The 23,017-nt window shown below is 38.1% G+C and overlaps 1 long non-coding RNA gene across 1 annotated transcript; it reads right to left on the bottom strand.

The window, feature by feature from the left end:
* Positions 1 to 16,295: 16,295 nt before the first annotated feature.
* LOC139195326 (uncharacterized) lies at positions 16,296 to 22,869 on the bottom strand. Its single transcript, XR_011580146.1, has 4 exons — positions 22,243 to 22,869; positions 21,935 to 22,052; positions 16,895 to 17,408; positions 16,296 to 16,792 (listed from the first exon to the last, which is right to left on the bottom strand). It is a non-coding gene; the product is annotated as an uncharacterized lncRNA (long non-coding RNA).
* Positions 22,870 to 23,017: the final 148 nt, after the last annotated feature.

Genomic DNA, 23,017 nt, shown 5'->3' with positions numbered 1-23,017 from the left:
GCTTGGTATAGAAGCCCGGAGGTTGTTGCCTAAAGCCTCCTTGTTGTTGGGATTGTTGGGCTCCCTCCACTTGAAATTTGGATGGTTTCTCCAACCTGGATTGTACGTATTAGAATATGGATCGTTCCTTGGCTGGTTGTGGCCTTGAAATTCAATTGCATTGGCGCTTTCCCATCCACCATTTTCAATCAATTGAGGGCACTTTTCAGAGGCATGTCCTTAGGTAAAACACACACCACATACACTTGGTTCTTTCATCCTCATTCCTTCGACCATCTGAGACACAATGGAAGTAAGATTAGCTAACTGTGATTGAATGTCGGATGTGGAACTTACCTCATTCACTTGCTGCCGTGGGGTGTCTCTTTGACCAACGCCTTCATATTGTTGAGCATTCACTGCTCGGTTAGCAATTAAGGTCTTGGCAACCATGGGTGTTTTGTCCACCAAAGCTCCTCCCGCTGAGGCGTCTAGCATTTGGCGTTCAATTGGTAGAAGCCCTTCGTAGAAATATTGAAGAATAAGCCTGAATGCCACTAATCCTTTTGCGTAGTAGAATGACTCGAGAGGTTGGGAAAAACTTCTCCAAAAATGCCCGTTTCATACTCTCCCATAATGTGACGGTTTTGGGGGCTAGCTCATACAACCAATCTTTAGCCTTTTCTAAGAGAGAAAAGGGAAAAGCCTTCATTTTCAGAATGCTCCCATCAACATTCACAGGGGTCATGCTCGAACAAACAACCTCGAACTCCTTCAAGTGTTTATTAGGATCTTCCATGGACATCCCGTGGAACTTAGGGATGTGATGCAACAAACTTGATTTCAATTCGAACTCGTCCGTCTTCCCTAGGGCAGCCAGGGGGTATTGGATGCATAGGGGAGTGGCATTGTCCAATCCCGAAGCGGAAAGCTCCTTGATTGTTCGATTGTCCACTGCCATGTTGGGATCTTCCTCTTCCTCTTCAAGTGGATGTCCTTGAAACTCAGGTTCAGGAATAGGTGGGTTACGATCTTGCTGATTCCTATTCCTTCTCAAAGTCCTCTCAAAATCGTCGTCAAAGTCCAAGATATGCTCACGAATCGGATGAGAACTCCGAGTCATAAACTGGTACCTTAAACAAAAAAACAAACAAGGTCAGTAACTAACATAAAAAAAAACACGAAAATAAACAAAAAAGAAATAACAAGGGATTAGCAATGTTGCTAATCCCCGGCAACATCGCCAAAAATTTGATGCGAGATATATAAGCACACAAATAAAACCCTCTTTTTGTCAATTGTAGTAAAAGAATGTAAGTAGGGATCGTTCTAGGCCGGGGATTAGGAGGGATTGCTAAAACACTTGAAACTGACTCAAAAATGTAAAACAAAGTTTAAATCACTAAACTAGACTCAAAGAATGCAAAACTAAACTATAAAACACTAAAACAACTCAAAAGACTCAAAACAGCTCAAAACAAGCTAAAAGACTCAAATCTGCCACTAATAAAGAATTTGGACGAAAACAGGTTGTAACTTGGTTCAAAACACTTAAAAACACAAACAAAATCACTTTCTAACTAATATGACTTAACAAAGTAAAGGGGGGGGGGATTGATTTTGACGAATTTGAAAACAAAACAAACAAGTTGTAAACTAAACAGATTTTTGGACGAATTTGGTTGAATTGAATGGATGGAAGGCTAGCTAGGAGGTTATTCTCCACACATGTCACACTTGCATACAAAATGATTTCCAATTGCTTTTCAATAAACCATGAATTCTCAATGCCCTAGATTAACCGTGAATTGCACTAATTAACCCTCAGATTTTCCTAAAGTTATTGAATTGGATGATTGCATACGACAATCCAAAGTATTCCCCACAAGTTCCCTACATGAATTGCATAATAGAGATACAAGCAAGAATCATTAAATTCTATGAAAATCATAAGCATTGACGAGGCACTTGTTACTATGAATTGCATGAAACTTATTCCAAGAATTTACTTAACGCGATTGTGAATAACAACCTTTACTACTTGTGAATATAAGTTCATAACGATTAGGTGAAACTCCCTTATATCCTAGCATTAGATTTATGCATGAAAATTAAGCGTGCACTCTCAACCAACACACACAAATAAGTTTTAATTCATATAGATAAGTAAATTGAATTCACAACTTATGAAACACAATTAGAAGTAATCAAATCATATTGCAAGCATAAACATGGTTTCGAATTCCCCCTAGCTAAGGGGGGTTTAGTTTCTCATACTTTCAAAGCAAAGATAAACAAATTTAGACATTGAAAACAAAAGAAAGAAAACACTTAAACGCTCCAACGATCCTAACTTAAATGGCATGCACGTCCAAGGCTTCTCCTCCTTCCTCTTTGCTGCGGCACAAGGTTTTGGGGACAGGTTTGAATGGTATTTGTATGAAGGAATGGATGGGAGATGGTATGGTGGTGTTTAGGATGGATGGGGGGTGTGGCAAAAGAGAGAAAGATGGCTGAAAATGTGTTTGTGACGTAGTGTATGAATGTGTAGATGGGTTTGGCTAAAAAAATGGATGGAGAATGGGTGGTGTGGCTGATTGTGTTTTTGATGTAGTGTAATATGTTGTGTTCTTCCCTTCACTCCCTATTTATAGAAGCTCCAAAGCAAAGAATCACTCAAGTGGCTTCAATAAACAATACAAACAAAGACCAAAATGATGCAAAAACAACTAGTTTACATGCTCTTTTATCATTGTGTCTTGCCTTTAACAAAAGGTAATCATTCCTCTCTTGCTAATTCAACTCCTTTGTAGCTGTCCATGTGCCTTCATTCTTCAATTTCTGATGCATTTGCCTTGTATTCCATCCTTTTTCCACATGTACTAGCTGTTAGACAACTTTCACACACATGTTTTGCATCATTTCATCTTGCAAACATCAACTTTCGGCCACTTTACATCTCTACACACATGCTATGCATCATTTCAGCTTGCAATTATGTTTGTAGTTGCTGAAAATGTGAATACATCTTGTAAAGCAATCCAACAAATGGCATCTTTCACTTCTTTTCCTTTTAAATTGTTCCTTAAGTGTATGTATCTGCACACTTCCACACTTCAACTTCATTATTCAGATTTTTGCATGTGTTGAAACCCTTTTTAAAACACCAAAAACGTCCATCCCACTTGCTCCATATGCATGCAATCCATTTTGGCCCAAAATTGCTCCAAATTGCACCAAAATGCACTTTCTTTCCAACTTTGTTATTAGGAGCTACAAACACACGAAAATAGCTTAAAACACTCTTATAAGCAATAACTAACTAAGTAAATGCAAGAAAACATGTTAACTAAGTCGCATAAATATGCTCCTATCATCAGCTATCCAAGATGAAAAGATAAACTTTACACTCTAAACATCCAGACGTGGATGAGCCTGGCTGCCCTAGTATAACTAGATACACGATGGCTTGTGTTGGGATTCCTAGAATTAGCCACAATATTCTTTTTCAAGGCTTAGCTAACTGAAGGATTTTGGGTTTTTTAGCCTAATTCGTGGGGAATCGGGCCCTAGAGACGGAGGGGGCACATTACACAGTACGCCCTACAAACGGCTACCCTGGAACAACCTAATGCACTAAGATAGCCTACGGATTCCAGAAGACTGCCTACGGTTTGCCATTCAAGCAGTAAAGTCGCGCTAGACTTATACAACCGCACATTATTGTGAAAGGTTAAACAAGCTAGTGCGCATATACGAAGTTTTATCCATTGCTGACATGCTACGTAGTCGATGAGCTTCACCTCTGCTAAGCGCGAAACAACCTACACGAAGTCCTAAAGTGTTGTGATACTTGCTACGCAACCTACGGAATTGGAGAAAGTCAAGGTTAACAGCCTAGTGGTTGTGCGGACTTGTTTGCTTCTGTAAGTAAGGCATCCGGCTGCCAACCCAATGACTAACAACTTTGCAAAGTTCTACACCAACATATACGGCTGCATAGGCTACGCGAGCTTGTCTACTTATAAAAAAGTAGCATGCCTCCCACTGGTCTATCAAGTCTAAAGGTTAGGGTATGAACAAAAGAAGCGAAGATGAAGAAAAGTGAAGGAAAACATGTTTATAAACAACTAGCAAAGGCCAAAGGAGTTCAAGCAAAACAAGAGTTACAAGGAAAAACAAAGAAAATCCTAAAGGCTACTTAAAATACTACACTACAGCAGCTTGGACATCCCACGACTACTCGATCACCACACTTTCAGCAGCCGCAACGCTCTTAGCAGTGGCATCATCCGGCGCTTCACCCCCAGCTGCCCCAACCTGGGCACTAACGTTTCCAACTACTTCACCAATTGAAGCCTCAAAAGTAAAAGCAAACAAGTCTTTTGGAGAAATAGAGAAGGCCTCAAAACCTCAAGCCCATCCATCTCACCCTTCAGCTGCTCATACTTCTCAAGTAGACTAACACGGATGCGTTGCAGCTCATCCATTCCCTTCAAAGCAACAAGCTCATAATTCAACCTCTTAATCTCCTCAGCTGAGGAATAAGCTACTGCCATAATCTTCACCATCTCCTTGACAGCCTTGCTATATATGCATCATAGCAAGCAGAGTAGTCATTCTATATTGGGTCGTATGTTTCGCAAAGGAACTTGGGCAAACAACCTTTCTACCGCTATCAACAAACTTGGCACAAGCGTCAATGACTTCAAGTAGATCTAGTTTTAAAAGCACACGGATCTCAACAGCCTCCCAGAAGCAGGCTTAGTGGATTTCTCACAGCTGCCCACGCGAGTAGTATCTTCCTTCCTAACAGGCGAATCAGTCTCAGCAGCAAAGGGAGTGGGCCTTGGCGCCACTTTAGTAGCAAAGTCCACCTTACCACTCTTCATAAAAGCAAGTATCTCCAAAGGTGAACCAGACTTGGCTCTCAATAAACGTCCTGGTACAGACTTCAGCACTTGGGGCATGATAAGGTGTACCAGACTTGGCTCCCAACGAACGTCCTGGTATAGACTTCAACACTGGGGGCATGATAAAACATTTATGCTGAGCAATTTTATCAACAATTGTACTAGCCACTCTCAACATGGAATGCGCCACATGCTCAGATCTAGCAGCCTCATTTTTCTTCCCATTAGAAGAAGTCATGCTAATCACAGGCCTCTCGACAGCAGACAGATAATCATGAGCAGCAGTGGAAAAGTCTTCAATTTTCTCTTAACCAGCATCTCTTGAGCAGGTGGGGAAGATCTCTTCTTTCCACATTCATTCATAGTAAGCTCTACGACAGCAATCAAACGAGCCAATGCATCCATCTTGATCCTCTTTACCTCATCTTTCGAGGGCAGCCTATCTTTCTCCCAATAAATAGGACTAAGCAGCCAACGACATTCACGATACTCAGCAGAAAAGCTCAACCCAGCATTCTAGCAGGCAGGAGGCCTGCATGCCCAGCATTTTAGCAATCCATGAGGCCCACGACCTTCTCATTTCTTTTAGTCGCCAGCCTGGCCCGAGTAAGGTCTAAGAGCCCAAAGGACATGAGCCATGTGACTCGCCTAACATTGTGCCCCAGCGCCACAATCTGCAACCCCAACCGCATAAGCTGCCCTTGGCTCTAGCCAAATCGATCAGCCTAAAGCCGTAGTCCCTGCCATAACACCTCATCGGCCCATGCCGAGCCGACTCCAGGCTCCTGCCAGCCGACATGCTGCACCACCCCGACGGTTGCTCCATGACAGCACTATCCAAGAAGAAGACAAAAAAAAATTAAATTTTTCTTACATCGGTGTGGAACAGAAAAGACGAAGAAATCAACGAAAGATGGTCATTTGCACGGGCAAGATGTAGAAGATTGCTAAAGGAGGGGGAACAAATATCCTCTAAGCTCTCTCTCTCTCTCTTGTAGGGTAGAATAAATTGCTCTCCAAAGTTGATTTAATAACCCACTTAAGGTGGACTTAAATAGGCTTTAAGAGAAATTTATTTCCCTTTCCTAGAAGGACCTAATTTCCTATTAAAGAGAGAATCTACATCAAAATAAGAAGCAGTCATACGTTTCCTAAAGCAAGATTATCTCTACACCTGCTACCCTTTTCTGCGAGCAGCCCAACAGGTGTGGGGGCATTTGTGGAGCCAAAAATATTCACTAGGTGACACGTGGAGTTTTGGACAAAAGAGGACAAAAATACCCTTGAGGCATACTGGGATTCCTACGCGCGAGCAGCTGGCAATCATCCTCAACCAAGTAAAAAATGCTCCAAAAAAGAGGTAAACAATTCAAAGTCTATCTAATCAAATCCCTTTTTGCAAGGTAACCTCCAAAATAATGTTAATTGGTTAATTAATGAATTAATTACCCAATTAATCCATTAAATATCAATTAAATCATCCAAATTAACCACCAAAATATATCTCATTCAACCCTAAAAATAGGCAATGGCCGGCCACCTCCCTTTCTTCCTAACATTTTTCATTTTCTCCATTTTATTACCCCATTTATACAAATAATCAATTTTGTAACCACCAATTTATTCTTTAGGGTTTAATTAGCCAATAAATTGACTAATTATACCAAAATCATAACCACAAAATCCCTTCAAGGCCGGCCACACCTTGAGGGAAAAGAGACAAGCGAAATCCTATAAATAGGCTCCTATTTTCACCAAAAATTCATTCCAACACTTTGGCAAAAATCCCAAAATTCTCTAAACACTCTTTCTCTCTAAATTCTAACTTTGGCATCGGAGGTTCTTCGGCCAAAGCCCCCCCCCATTCATCGTGGGCGCGTGAGGCTCTTGGCCTTAACCTAAGGTGTTAATTGTTTTGTAGGTGCAAAATTGTCCAAGATCAAGGACGAAGAAATTTGCATCCACACAAGACGTTATACGATAATCAACATAGTATTAGTGTCACAGTTGATGTGAATCATAACATGTCATAAGTATTCATAATTTGTCATAGGTAATCAGTTATACCAAACATGTACTTATAGCAAACAAGAGAATGCAAAAGACTTACTTGCAAACGACGTCATTGAAGAAATTCTCCAAAATCTCAATTGTGTGTATTTGAGAAATTTCTCAAAAAAACAAAGTCTCAGCTAACGCAATTTTATGTTTGAAGATGAAGGTCACAAGGGACAAACTTTGCAAACATGAACTGAAATCAAACAATTTCTGATTTCTGAAGAGGGGTGTTTACAGGCATAACGATAGAGGGAAGCGTGAACATCAACTTAATTAACATGTATGGGAAAGTCAGTTTGCAAAAACAATGTGAAAAACATAGCAAGCATTTATATTCAAATTAGTTCAACCAATCAACTAATACACCTAAGTGGCCATACCGTTATTCTTGTACTCCATTACTCAAAAATTATGCAGCGAACTGGAATAAACGAAATTAAATGTAATTGGAGAAAATCATTGAAAGCTCATTCTAGGCATTAGGAATTAAAGGCCCAGAAAACTTACTTGTGAACAGGATAGATATATAGCACAAGCTCCTCAGGATCACAATGGCTCACCCAAATTATATGGTATTACTTGAAATTAAAATACGAAAGGCCCATTGTAAAAGGTTCCTTCAACCGGATTTATTCAATCATGCAATCTTAAGACAATATATAGTCAAAATGCAATAAGCTTAAAGTCATGCGGCAATCCTTGTTTGCAATATAGAGTTAATGTATTTATGGAAAATGAGCAGAAGCAAGAAGACAAACCCCAATTTATCTCCTAGCAGGGAGTAATTCTCAACTGGGTTTTGATGATGTACGGGGAAGCAAAACCCGAATAACGGCTCGATCAATAATAACTGGATGGTGGCTCACTTAGAAATTTGAAATTAGCTATCACAGCGAGCTCGTGGAAGAGAACACAGTCAAGAAAACATGTCAGGGAGAAAATTCTTTATGCCTTCTCCAGATATGAATCAGAAACCAGTTATAAATTTATCAAATCATAATTGACTTGTTTGTACCATACTTAGGGCCTTCATTTTTAGATCTTGTATAAATACTTGAGGGACTCAAGTGTAATTATGTAATAAATGGAGGGGCAAATATGTAATAAGTGAGGAGCCCTTATTCTATAAAAGGACCCCTCACTCTCCTCATTAAGGGAGGCCAATTCTTAGGCCATACCCTCACCCTCTCAGAGCTCTCATCCTCACGGAGAAGCTCTCTCTCTCCCTCTTCAACATCTCAGAGAAATACAATAATCAGTGTGGACGTAGCCTAAACATTGGGGTGAACCACGATACTTCTAGTGTTATTTACTTTCTTGTAGATTCACGGTCGGATTTACGTTGTTCCAAGACCTCCGGTTTTGTGCATCAACATGACTAATAAAACATTTCATTTCAATTAGGCCTGGCAAACGGGTCGTGTCAGTCGTGTTCGTATCGTTTTCGTGTAACACCTGTTATCTTAACGGGTCGTGTCGTGTCACACCCGTTATCTTAACGGGTCCTTAACAGGTCGTGTCACTTTACCCAACGGGTAAAGTGACCCGACCCGTTATGACCCGTTAAGAAAAATATATTTTTTTACTTAAATTTGCACATACCACACATTGCCACATAAATATTACTTCAAAACATTAAAACACATTTGTCGTTTAAGTACTACATCTACACTCAAAAATAAGAGCCTAATAAAAAAATAATACATACACTACTAATCTATTACAAATTTTAAATGTGCAAGGATATACAAAATGAAACAGTTTTTGTTTTCAAGGTTGTGAAATCTTTCTCAAAAGTTTAAACCTCAATTTACAAAATCCTCGATTTACATCGATCATCATGAAATTGCATTGGAACTTTGGCTTGATCTATTACCTTCAAGAGTTATGTTGATGATGTTTTCAGTAAGGCTTTCCACGTCATAACTATCTTCTGCATAAACTAAGCATAGAAAAACCAAACATTAAAAATCATTCAAATTATAAGAAGTTTACCAAAATAATTATGAAAAAAAAATAAAACAATAGTACTATACCATACTTTTATTAAGTATAAACATAAGATTTTGTGGTATCCACTAGTGTAAATATTTTAAATTGAAGATCGAATTCAACCATTGTATTCATATAAGGTCAAGGAGTGTAGTTGTAAAAAATCATCAAAATCGGAGTTAAATTAACCGTTAAATCGTGATTTTTTGTTTATAACCGTCGAAAAGTTTTGTCCCGTTACGTGCTCTCTGAATGTTTGTTTTTTGCAATTTTTGGCGTATGCGATCTCGAAATATATACAAACATGTTTGACGGTTGGATCATTGAAACTAGTTTCGTAGAATGAGTATCCCATCAAAACAATAGATTCACTAATACTTAAGAGTTTATTCATACTTTTATTAAGTATAACATAAGATTTTGTGGTATCCACTAGTGTAAATATTTTAAATTGAAGATCGAATTCAATCATTGTATTCATATAAGGTCAAGGAGTGTAGCTGCAAAAAATCATCAAAATCAGAGTTAAAATGACCGTTAAATCGTGATTTTTCTTTTTATAACCGTCGAAACGTTTTGTCCCGTTAATTGATCTCTGAATGTTTGTTTTTTGTAATTTTTTACGTATGCAATCTCAAAGTATATACAAACATGTTTGACGGTTGGATCTTTGAAACTAGTTTCGTAGAATGAGTATCCCATGAAAACAATATATTCACTAATACTTAATAGTTTATTCATACTTTTATTAAGTATAACATAAGATTTTGTGGTATCCACTAGTGTACATATTTTAAATTGAAGATCGAATTCATTACTTGTATTCATATAGGGTCAAGGAGTGTAGTTGTAAAAAATCATCAAAATCGGAGTTAAAATAACCGTTAAATCGTGATTTTTTGTTTATAACCGTCGAAAACTTTTGTCCCATTACTTGATCTCTGAATGTTTGTTTTTTGCAATTTTTGGCGTATGCGATCTCGAAGTATATACGAACATGTTTGACGGTTGGATCATTGAAACTAGTTTTGTAGAATGAGTATCCCATCAAAACAATAGATTCACTAATACTTAAGAGTTTATTCATACTTTTATTAAGTATAACATAAGATTTTGTGGTATCCACTAGTGTAAATATTTTAAATTGAAGATCGAATTCAACCATTGTATTCATATAGGGTCAAGGAGTGTGGTTGTAAAAAATCATCAAAATCGGAGTTAAAATGACCGTTAAATCGTGATTTTTCGTTTATAACCGTCGAAAAGTTTTGTCCCGTTACTTGCTATCTGAATGTTTGTTTTTTTCAATTTTTGGCGTATGCGATCTCGAAGTATATACAAACATGTTTGACGGTTGGATCGTTGAAATTAGTTTTGTATAATTCGTATCCCATGAAGTTCAATGGTGTATGTGTGTGTATATATATATTTATTTATTAAGTAGATTTAAATCTATTTATTTTGTATGTATAATTATTATAGTTTTTAGGGGTATAAAATTTAATATATATATATATATAATTATTATAGTTAAAATTTTGGGTATAATTATTATAGTATATATAATTATTATAATTATTATAGTTAATTTAATATATATATATATAATTATTATAGTTTTTAGGGGTATAAAATTGTTAAATTAATATATATATAATTATTATAGTATTTTTTTAGGGTTATAAATTATTAAATTAATATTCTGCTTATCGTGTATCGTGTTACCACGTGTATACCCGAACAAACCCGTTATCTTAACAGGTGCTTATCGGGTTACCCGATAACGACCCGTTTCGTTATCGTGTCGACCCGAACACCTGTTAATTTCGTATCGTGTCATGTCGGGTTATCGGGTCATGTCAGGAATTGCCAGGCCTAATTTCAATTGCTTCACTGAAAGTGTAATTTTCAACCAAAAGGGACCACAAATCCATGACGTTATTCTGGATTGGTGTTCCACTCAATATCAAACGATGCTGGGATTTCAATTGAACTCCTGCAGATTGTATTATCTACACCCTGCACCGTATATAAAATTTCTGCACCAAACTTATTAGCCATAATATATGCTTCTTTATGATGAATAACATCGCAGCACACGGTCATCATACATACAACTATATTGAGTCATGAAAGAATAAGAACAGCGGAAGCAAAATAGGATGATTTGAATTATCCATAACGATGCGGTTATTTGAATTGGATTCTAGTCATATTGTTTAGCTCTGATACCACATGTATAAGGTGGACTAATACAACATGGTTTTAGGATCACAATTTAACATGCATCATGATAATGACAAGAAGGAGATGAATGACACTAACCTGTACCGATTGGAGACATGGTGGCTTGAGTTCACAGGTTGTCTTCTACTTCCAGTACTTAAAAATGTCTCTACTGTGAATAGGGTTTGGTGTAATTGAGAGTACAAGCGTATGGAAGCAGGGACTTACCTGTGGTATTTATATCGTTAGGGTTTTTAACACACCCCATCTATCATTGGCTGGGAAGATTGACCCTATCTCTCTAGTGTTTAAGTCCCACCATGATTCTACATCTTCATAATAAAATCTATCAGATTTCCTCTAGGTTAATTGCAAGGGATAAGACTCCATAATCCTTATTATGTTAGGACTATCGGATCACTTTGATTGCTAACAACTTGATAGACAAGTGGTTTACAACAAAATGATCCAATACAACATTCATTGTCATTCACAATCTTACAGAGCATACCCAAGAGTTCCTCCAACTGACCAACCAATTGATCCATATTGCATTTGAAACTCATACTTGCAAACCCATCATCAAAATTTTCATTTCGACTCATAAACCAAACCCTAAAAACAACATCAAACGCAAGATTTTTCACCTGGCTTATTGGCATCCCGGAGGAAATTTCAATTTTTGACAGTTAAACCATGAGTCCCCAGTCTCAGCGATCACAGTTGTTTTCCTTGACAACATGTTTTGTACATGTTGGAACAGAACATTAACCCCCAAAGGTTCGTTTGGTCCACATGTCACAGACTTCCCATCATGCACAAATATCCTGCTGTACGTAGTTCTCATAAGCAGTTGTGTTGCGCTTGAGCCGCTTTGCTAGAGTTTTGAGGACATCCTTGAGCTATACACTACCGAATCCCTATGATCACACGGTTGGGTTGCACAATAATCGTCTTCTCTTTGTTGATTAGAGAGGAGCGTCATTTTTCTGGTGAACAATGGTGGATACACAATTGAGGTTGAGATACATGATGGACCTTATAATGTGATAAAAAAAAAATTGGAACTACACTGGACTTGTACATGCCATCCACAATGGGGAAGGAAAATGCTGGACAAACCAAGGTGATTATTGAGTTAATCAATTGATCAATACTAATTATGTAGGGTTGTGTTTGACAAAACATAAGGGCACCCTTTTGATTTCTTTCCCTCTTTTCTTGTAGTTCGTTGCCAAGAGGAGTTGATTGAAGCAATTGAGATTGCAAATGGTGATAAGAAGAATTGGTTGTGCTTCATTGACGTGATTGTTCATAGGGAGGATTGTAGCAAAGAGCTGCTTCAATTCGGCTCAAGGGCTGCCGTAGCTGGTGGCCGTCTGCCCAGACCTAAAGTAGCTTAGTTTGGTTTCTTTAACACCGCAAACATGTTTTATGTGATCAAAGAGATTGTAATTTCATTGTCATATTTTCTTCAAATAAATTGCAAAGTCAATTCCCCTCCAACTAGAATTGGTTGTGCTTCATTGAGGTGATTGTTCACAGGGAAGATTGTAGCAAAGAGCTGCTTCAATTCGGCACTAGGGCTGCCGCAGCTGGTGGCCGTCTGCCTAGACCTAAAGTAGCTTAGTTTGGTTTCTTTAACACCACAAACATGTTATACGTGATCAAAGAGATTGTAATTTCAATACCATATTTTCTTCAGATAAATTACAAAGTCAATTCCCCTACAGCTATGCTATTATATATAGAAAGTTACCATATAAGGTGAATTTATTATGAGAACTTTAACGAAAAGCTTCCGGTACTGTTCATTTTAACAAAAAAACCACATTTTAACACTAAAAAGTCAATTTTGGTACCATTCACTTTACCTTTTATTTTGTTCTTATCGTTAAAACTCAAAGTTTTCAAGCTCTTTTCATTAGTTTTCTTATTTATTATATTAATAGGAAAAACAAATAATATGTTAAGGAATAAATAGAGTCAAACCCTCACCGTCAAAGAAGTCATAGAACAAGTCAAAACCACTTCTAGCAAAACTTATAACAAAGAAATTGAGAAAGAGCTATACGAGGATAAACAGCTCCAGAACAAAGAATTTGTAATTTCGTTGTCATGTTTTATAATGAATGGATAATTGTTCTTACTTTCACATGCCCAGTTTCGAAACCGTTGTCCATACCATTTTAACTTGAAATCACCTACGAATTAAGGGTCGAGTACCGTTATACAAAAGATCTTGAATTTTTTTCAGACTCTCCTTTCTTATCCTTCTGTAAAGTTTTAGATTATCAAAATTGTTTATATTTTATATCACTCTTCAAAAATTAACTCAGTAGAAAATTAACTAAACTTCAAATCGTTTAGTAATCAAATAATTATCTCAACAAATAGACAACCCGTGTCATTAAATTAAATACTAATTTTTTAACAAGATTAATTGAACAGTTATGATTTTTAATTTGATTAATATTTTGTAAAACTAATTTTTAAATGGTGAACTAAAAACTAAAGTGCTTGATTATCACAACAATAGAAGATAGAAGTGAAAAGTCCATGTGGTTGTGAGTTTGGACATGTGTTCACTAACATTCCTCGTAAAGAACGGAAAAAATGTTTCTCACACAGCAAATCAAGCAACATAAAATTCACAATTATATTTGGCTGCTTGCACCGTATGATTAAAGTTAGGTTAAATCTAAAAGACGTTCAGGGAAGTCATGTGTCTCGGATTGGCGGGAGCGGTGGCGCCACGCATGCTGACTCCCATGTCAAAGACGTGTAGCCTTCTCAATTTAAATAGATTTTTATTAGTGTCAAATATTCAAGCGATACTTCATGTCATAATAAGTAGAAAATGTGAAATCACATTTATGTGTCTATATGCATATTTTATGATATGTGAAGTATTAATTTCATGTGGCAAATATGTAATGGACTTGGAGTGAAGTTTTTGCAGGATCGTCGTGTGCTCGGGCTTGTAAAGTCACCAAATAAGAAGTTGCCATATTGTTACAAGTAGGACAGGATTAATCAAAACATTTTGTTTGGTATTGTGAGATAATGTGGGACCATAGAAATAACCCTGTGATTTAGTGAAATTTTTTCTCATTAACTTGAAATACCATTACGGTGCATTGCATGCAATGGAAGATTCAAAAAATAATATTAGGAGAGTCAGTGAGAATAATGCATGCAGAGCGTTAAATTTTTTTTACCAGAAATAGCATGCATATTGTCATTTCATCAAGTCTTGGTAGGCCCGAAGTCATTTGGAAAGGCATAATGCACAGCTGTTAATGGCTCATTTACAAGGGTAACTAACATGTTCTAAGACTGTTTTCATATGAATGCTTAACAAAGAAACACACTTATCTTGAACATACTAACAATGTTTGATATCGTTGCATCCCGTTAATATGTTTGCCCAAGAATGATGATGCTTTGTTATTCACTGAGATCACCATTTCATTCACTCTTCTTTAAGACATTTTATCATGTATGAAGCCAACTCTAAGATGACAAAGCCATATTAAAATGCATGAGAACTAGAAAGAATATAACTAACATAAATAAGGCTTGTAAATTTAACTATAATGAGTATGCAATTATGGAACATGTTCAGAGCATATAACTAATCCGGGACACTAAAAAGGGATAATATAAAATTGAATGAACAAGGAGACGGGTCCTACATCGAGAGGACTCGAAGATGTTGATACGGGAGTGCCTTGACGCCGAGATTGTACGCCGAGATTCTAAGTCCTGAGGGGACGCAAAACAAAACATGAGTGGACCAAGTTGATATATATAAGTAAGACTAAAACAGTTATTCAACAACGTACTAACCCCCAAAGTTTATGAAAACTCAATAGCATATTATGTAATAGGTTTTTCAAAACCCAAGCATGCCATAAAACCTTTCATAAAACATATATCATATATAGGTTGCTTAGTAGTAGTAGCACCAGGCATATATATAAATATATATATATATATAAACATATATCTTCATTTGCCCTAAGGCACAACATCCCCCGGCCGAAGCCAATATAAATATCTTCCGGCCGAAGCCAATATAAATGTCTTACGCCCATAGGCACCAACCAAACACCCGGCCAAAGCCAATATATAAGTCTCATTCGCTCGCACGCAATATCATATGAGTAACCACTAAATAAGCACATAAAAACGTTAACATAATATTTCTAATATATATATATATATGTATATATTAATCGGAGTTCAATAACTAAAACGTTATATCTTAAAACCACATTCACAAGTATGTATATAGTCATCAATCATATATACCAAAAGGAACGTAAAGTCGATAAAGCATAATAATTCATAAAGCGTGAAACCAATTTACTTATAACCATTTCATAAAACGTAGCCATTAAAATCATGATTTTCATGTACGCATTTCTAATAGTAAAATCATGCATTTTAGAAGGGGTCCACTTACCGTACATCATTGGCGAAGAGCCGTGCAAACAAGAAAGGACGAAAATGCCAAAAAAAATTGCACCTAAGCACATAAAGGTAAAAATTAATAAAACTATACTAAAACAGTTGAATTTCGGGAAACATATGTTATAAATAGATTCAAAACGTCAAAAAACATAAGGGGGACCTCAGGTACCCCCACGCACCGCCACGGGGCAGCGGCCCAGATGGCCACGCGCCGATTTGGGTCACCGGAAGTTCACCGGAAAATCGCCGGCGCGCTGCAGTGGAGCACAGTACCTCCAATGGAGGCTCGTGTGCTCCATGCGCCGGCTAGAACAGACGCCTACGCACACCCATGTGCTAGCTAGGTTTCTGAGATCCAACTAGGTTTGGGCCGGATCTGGGTCTAAGCCGATCACGGTGGTGGTGGTGGTGGTGGTGGTGTCGTCGTTTGTCTTGGTTGGGTGTGTTGGGTTCGGGGGAGAAGGATGCAGCGAGGGAGAGAGATGGAGAGAGTGAGCTGTGACAAAGCGAGAGCTCGGGGAAGAGCACAGAGAGAATGAGATAAGTGAGGGAGAGAATGAGAGATAGAGAGAGAGGGGTGAAGTGTTTTGGGCCGGGGGACAAAATCAAGGGTGGGCCCCTTGGGCACACCAAACAAGACCAAAAACAAAAATAAAATATCTAGCCAAAACCAATTAATTTACCAAAATACTCTCGTTCCAAATTTCGTAAAATGAATTGGGACGGGTTGTTACACTTAACCTATGACTTATTTGACAATCAGGGTTTGACTTTTAACCTGTGTCTTCTTTAACATATTGTATTTTTTTTTCCTATTAATATAATAAATTCACCTCATAGCGACTTTTTATATATAATAGCATAGCTGGAGTGGAATTGACTGTGCAATTTTTCCAAAGAAAATATGACAATGAAATTACAAACTTTTTGATCACGTAAAACATGTTCACAGTGTTAAAGAAACCAAACTAAGCTACTTTAGGTCTTGAGCGGACGGCCACCAGCTGCGGCAACCCTAGAGCCGAATTGAAGCAGCTCTTTGCAACAATCTTCCCTGTGAACAATCACCTCAATGAAGCACAACCAATTCTTCTTATCACTATTTGCAATCTCAATTGCTTCAATCAACTCCTCTTCACAACAAACTACAAGAAAAGAGGGAAAGAAAATCAAAAGGGTGCCATTATGTTTTGTCAAACACAACCCTACATAATTAGTATTGGTCAAATTATTAACTCAATAATCACCTTGGTTTGTCCAGCGTTTGCCTTCCTCATTGTGGATGGCATGTACAAGTCCAATGTAGTTCCATTTTTTTTATCACATTGTAAGGTTTATCATGTATCTCAACCTTAATTGTGCATCCATCATTGTTCACTAGAAAAATGACGCTCCTCTCTAATCAACAAAGAGAAGGCGATTATTGTGAAACCCGACCATGTGATCATAGGAAATGGCCCTGCATTCGGTAGTGTATTGCTTAAGGATTTCCTCAAAACTCTAGTGAAGCAGCTCAAGCGCAACACAACTGCTTATGAGATCTACGTACATCAGGATATTTGTGTCTGATGGGAAGCCTGTGAAATGTGGATCAAACGAACCTTTAGGGGTTAATGTTCTGTTCTAACATGTACAAAACATGTTGTCGAGGAAAACAATTGTGATCGCTGAGACTGGGGACTCATGGTTTTGTTGGAAGCTAAACAGCTTCTAAAGTCGAAGGATCGAAGGCAGCAAGGAGCTCCCGAGCATGGTTTCAGTCTGCATCAAAGAGGAAAGAAGAAGAAATGGTTAAAGCCTCAAACGGCTAGTTTTTTGTTTAAATGAATGTGTGAATGTGTGAGTGATAAGTGTACACTCCATATTAGATCATTTAAAACCCAAATGAAGGGCTAGGATTCAATCTGGGGTAGTAAAGTTAAAATGGTTGTTAAGCCTCTTGTCAATCACATTTTTACACAAGTATGGGTCTTGGCAATGCACCATACCCTTCTACAGTTTCCTTTACTTAATGAAATCTGAGCTGCTGCATTTTACACAGCCAATCAAGCAGTCAATCACATCTTTAAGTCCTCTCCATTCTCTGCTAAGAAACTAATGCAAACTATAACCAAAATCATCCAAACAAACAAACTTTATCATGGCCTCAGAGCTCAGTTTCTGATCTTACAACTTTCTGGGCGTAATCTGTACAAGTTGAGATCTTTAAGAGCACCTACGTAGTGTCCTCAACAACAACAACCAATAAACAACCCTGCAAATGAAGGGATCAAGCAGTAGCGGTGAGCTAAAAGCTCCAGTCTTTGATGGAGAGAACTATGATTTTTGGAGAATAAGAATGACAACCATTTTCAAGTCCTGTGATAATGGGATATGGTTCAACACGGGTATAAACTACCTGAGATTGAGGTCGATGCTCTAAAGGAGGACCTCACAGAAACACAGCTCAAACCACTGAAGCAGAACCGGATGGAGGATGCTAGAGCACTTGGAATCATCCAAGGTGCTGTCTCAGACACCATTTTCCTGAAGATAGCAAATGAAGAAACTGCAAAGGGAGCTTGGGAAGTTTTACAGCAAGAGTACAGAGGAGACACCAAAGTCAGAAAGGTAAAACTTCAATCATTTAGGAGAGATTTCGAGTATACCAGAATGAGGGAAAATGAGCTGTTGAAAGATTACTTTACTAGGCTATTTGATGTTGTAAATAAGATGAAAACACATGGTGATGAACTACCGAATGAGAGAGTTGTCTAAAAACTGTTAATCGGTTTGACTAAACCTTATGATTTAATAGTGAGTGTTATTGAAGAAACCATAGACATTGAAATTCTTAGTGTGCAAGATGTGATAGCATTCTTAAGAGCTTTTGACCAAAGGCTCGAGAGGCATGCAGATTCTGCCACTTAGAAAGCATTTCAATCACTTTCTATTGGATCTAGTAGTCAAGCCAATGCAAGCAAACAGAAACCACAGTGGAAGGGGCAAGAACAAGAAATGGGAAGGAAATGGGTATCAAAACCCTAGACCTAACCAAGGTTGCAACTCAAATGAAGGTCCAAGAACCAAGCAATAATGCAATCACTGTGACAAATTTCATCTTGGGGAGTGTTGGTTCAAGGACAAGCCTAAATGTCATAAATGTAACAAGTTCGGGCACATCATGAGGGATTGCAGATCAAAGAATGTGCAACAAGTGAACTGTGCAAATCAAGTGGAAAAATAAGCAAATGTGTTTTGTGCTTTCAGTGCAAAAGTGGAGAAAAACAATGAAGTAGGTACATTGACCGTGGTTGCAGCAACCATATGACTGCACATGAGTCATTACTCATTGACCTTGACACAAACTTCACTGGAAAAGTGAAAATGGGAAATGGAAACTTTGTCAAAGCCACCGGAAGAGGAACTCTGGTCATTAACACCAAGAAAGGAAGCAGATGCATAAGGGAAGTGATGTCAGTGCCTGGATTGGATGAGAATCTACTTAGCGTGGGTCAAATGATAAAGCATGGCTATTTCCTACTCTTTGAGGGAACTGTGGTCGAGATCTATGATGACATGTCCCTATCAAATCTAGTGACTAGAGTGGAAGTGAAAAACATAAGCTTTCTACTTATGTTGAAGTACCTAGAGGAAGTGACAAGGAAAGTAAGTGTGACAGGTTCTATGAAGCTATAGCATAAAAGGCTTGGTCACTTAAACATGACAAGTCTAGAAAATCTACAAAAGCATGAAATTGTGCAAAGGATACCAAAGATGGATCAATGCAGTGAAACCTGTAAAGGGTGTGTGTTTGGAAAACATCACAAAGATCCATTTGAAGCTGGAAAGGCTTGGAGGGCAACAAAGCCACTCGAATTTATTCACACGATGTGTGTAGACCAATGCAAACAACAACAGTAAGTGGAAACAGGTATTTCCTAACCTTCATTGATGACTACTCACAGATGTGTTGGGTGTATTTCATGAGGTTTAAGTCTGAGGTATTCACAATATTCAAGAAGTTCAAGGTAATGGTGGAATTGCAAAGTGGATACCAAATCAAAAGGCGAAGAAGTGATAGGGGAGGTGAGTACACCTCACATGAGTTCAATGCATTTTGTGAAGATGTGGGATCGGAGAAGCAACCCACAGTGGCATATTCACCACAACAGAATAATATTGCAGAAAGGAAGAATAGGACTATAGTTGAAATGGCTATGTCTAAGTTGCATGAGAAGAACATGCCCTATACATTTTGGGGTGAAGCTGTGAACACCTCAATGTACCTATTGAATAGGTGCCCTACTAAAGCACTGGATAAGAAGACTCTATTTGAATTGTTCAATGGAAGGAAACCTTCTGTAAAGCATCTGAGAGTGTTTGGCTCAGTGTGCTACACCCACATTCCTCAACAACTAAGACACAAGTTGGAGAATTCAAGCAATAAGGGTGTTTTTGTAGGTTATGGTACCAGTGAGAAAGGGTACAGAGTTTACAATCTATCAACTCAGAAGATAATCCTTTCAAGAGATGTTATCTTTGATGAAGACTCAACATGGAATTGGGAAACAAGTGTAGAAGAGAAAGATAGTGTCTCTCTACAACTTGATCTCAACAAAAGGCAAACAAGGGAACCTATGGAGACCTCAATTCAAGAAGAAGTCACAAAGAATAATGACATACAAGAAACTTCACAACAAGCAAGCATGAGTCCACAACCAACTCAATCACAGATAACAACTCCAAATTCAACTCCAGTGAGGTTGAAAAGCTTGGATGAGATCTATGCTACATGTAACTACTGTGTAGTAGAACCAGAAACATATGAAAAAGCTGAGAAAGACAAGGTTTGGAAGAAAGCAATGAAGGAAGAGCTTGAAATGATAGAAAAGAATGACACTTGGGAAATTGTAAACTGACCAAGTGACAAGCCTGTGATTGGTGTGAAATGGGTGTACAAAGTCAAGCTCAACCTAGATGGTTTTGTGCAGAAGAACAAAGCAAGATTGGTAGCTAAAGGCTACTCATAGAAGCCTGGTGTAGACTTCAATGAAACCTTTGCTCTAGTAGCAAGGTTAGACACCATAAAGACCTTGATAGCTCTAGCAGCCAAAAAAGGTTGGAAGTTGCACCAATTAGACGTCAAATCTGCATTTCTAAATGGAGTGCTAGAGGACGAGGTGTTTGTTTAACAACCTCAAGGGTTCACAAGTCAAGAGTTTCCAGAAAAGGTGTACAAGTTAAGGAAGGCTCTCTACAGCCTAAAGTAAGCTCCAAGAGCTTGGTACAGTGAGATTGATTCTTATTTCACTGAGAAAGGATTTCATAAAAGTCCTAGTGAAGCTACACACTACACCAAGATAGAAAACAACAAGACACTCATTGTCTCAATCTATATGGATGATGTTGTCTACACTGGAAATGATGCTGCAATGATTAAAGAATTCAAGGAAGAGATGATGAAGAGGTATGAAATGACTGACCTAGGCCTCTTGCATCATTTTCTTGGCATTAGGGTAATACAAGAGGCAAATAGCATCTTCATTCATCAAAGGAAGTATGCTGAAACCTTACTTGAAAGGTTTGGTTTGAAGGGTTGCAAACCAGTCTCTACACCCCTAATTGCAAATGAGAAACTTAAGAAGGATGATGGAGGTGAACCTGCAGATGCTAATCTCTTCAAAAGCATTGTTGGCAATCTATTGTACCTAACAGCAACAAGGCCGGATCTAATGTTCTCAGCAAACCTACTTTCTAGGTTTATGCAGAATCCTAGCAAGATACACATGGGGAAAGCAAAGAGAGTTCTAAGATATGTGCAAGGAACACTTGACTATGGCATCAAGTATGAAATGGGGAAGTCAACTATCCTAATTGGATTTTGTGACAGTGACTGGGATGGCAGTGAAGATGATAGAAGAAGCACATCGAACTATGCTTTCACCTTTGGTTCAGGGGTTTTCTCATGGGCCTCGGTGAAGCAACAAAGTGTTACATTGTACACAGCCGAGGCAGAGTATGTGAGTGCATCAGAAGCTACAGCTCAAGTTATTTAGCTAAGGTTCATACTTAACGACTTCGGGGAGCTGCAGGTTGATGCCACACCATTACTGTGTGACAACACCTCTGCAATCGCCATGACCAAAAACCTAGTATTTCATCAGAGAACAAAGCACATCAAAAGAAGATATCATTTCGTCAGAGAAGCATTGCGGGACAACACAATCAAATTAATCTATTGCAGCACAGAAGATCATATTGCAGACATTTTCACAAAAGCATTACCGAATGAGAGATTCAATTACCTAAGGGGATTGCTTGGAATGACTCCCAGAAGCAGTTTAGAAGGGAGTGTTGGAAGCTAAACAGCTTCTAAAGTCGAAGGATCGAAGGCAGCAAGAAGCTCCCGAGCATGGTTTCGGTCTGCATCAAAGAGGAAAGAAGAAGAAAGGGTTAAAGCCTCAAATGGCTAGTTTTTTGTTTAAATGAATGTGTGAGTGTGTGAGTGACAAGTGTACACTCCAAATTAGATCATTTAAAACCCCAAATGAAGGGTTAGGATTCAATCTGGGGTAGTGAAGTTAAAATGGTTGTTAAGCCTCTTGTCAATCACCTTTTTACACAAGTATGGGTCATGGCAATGCACCATACCCTACTACATTTTCCCTTACTTAATGAAATCTGAGCTGCTGCATTTTACACATCCACTCAAGCAGTCAATCACATCTCCATGTCCTCTCCATTCTCTGCTAAGAAACCGATTCAAACTATAACCAAAATCATCCAAACAAACAAACTTTATCAGGTTTAACTGTCAAAAACTGAAATTTCCTCTGGATTGCCAATAAGCCAGGTGAAGAGTCTTGTGTTTGATGTTGTTTTTAGGGTTTGGTTTATGAGTCGAAATGAAAATTTTGATGATGGGTTTGCAGGTATAAGTTTCAATTGCAATATGGATTAATTGGTTGGTCAATTGGAGGAACTCTTGGGTATGCTCAGGCTGTTCCTATAATGCGTTGCTTTCATTGCTTACGGCAGCTTTCAGGTAGGTTTAATAATTTGCTCCCTTTCCTCTAACACTTATTTGCACGCACCTAAACAGACAATAAGTTAGTGTATATAATATGATTAAATACCTTTCTAGCACTTATTTGCACGCTCCTAAACAAACACTAAGCAGACAATAGAAATGTTTTTAATCGTATTATATATACCCGCTTATTGTTTGTTTAGGAGCATGCTAATGAGCGCTAGAGGAAAGGGAGCAAATTTATTAAACCTACCTGAAAGCTGCTATCACCAATGAAAGCAAGCACTCGCTTTGTAGGAACAGCTTGAGCATACCCAAGAGACCAACCAATTGATCCATATTGCATTTGAAACTCATA

Source organism: Malus domestica, chromosome 04 (genome assembly GCF_042453785.1).
Source record: "Malus domestica chromosome 04, GDT2T_hap1".
Lineage (NCBI taxonomy): Eukaryota > Viridiplantae > Streptophyta > Magnoliopsida > Rosales > Rosaceae > Malus > Malus domestica.
This window is presented reverse-complemented; position numbering and strand designations above follow the sequence as displayed.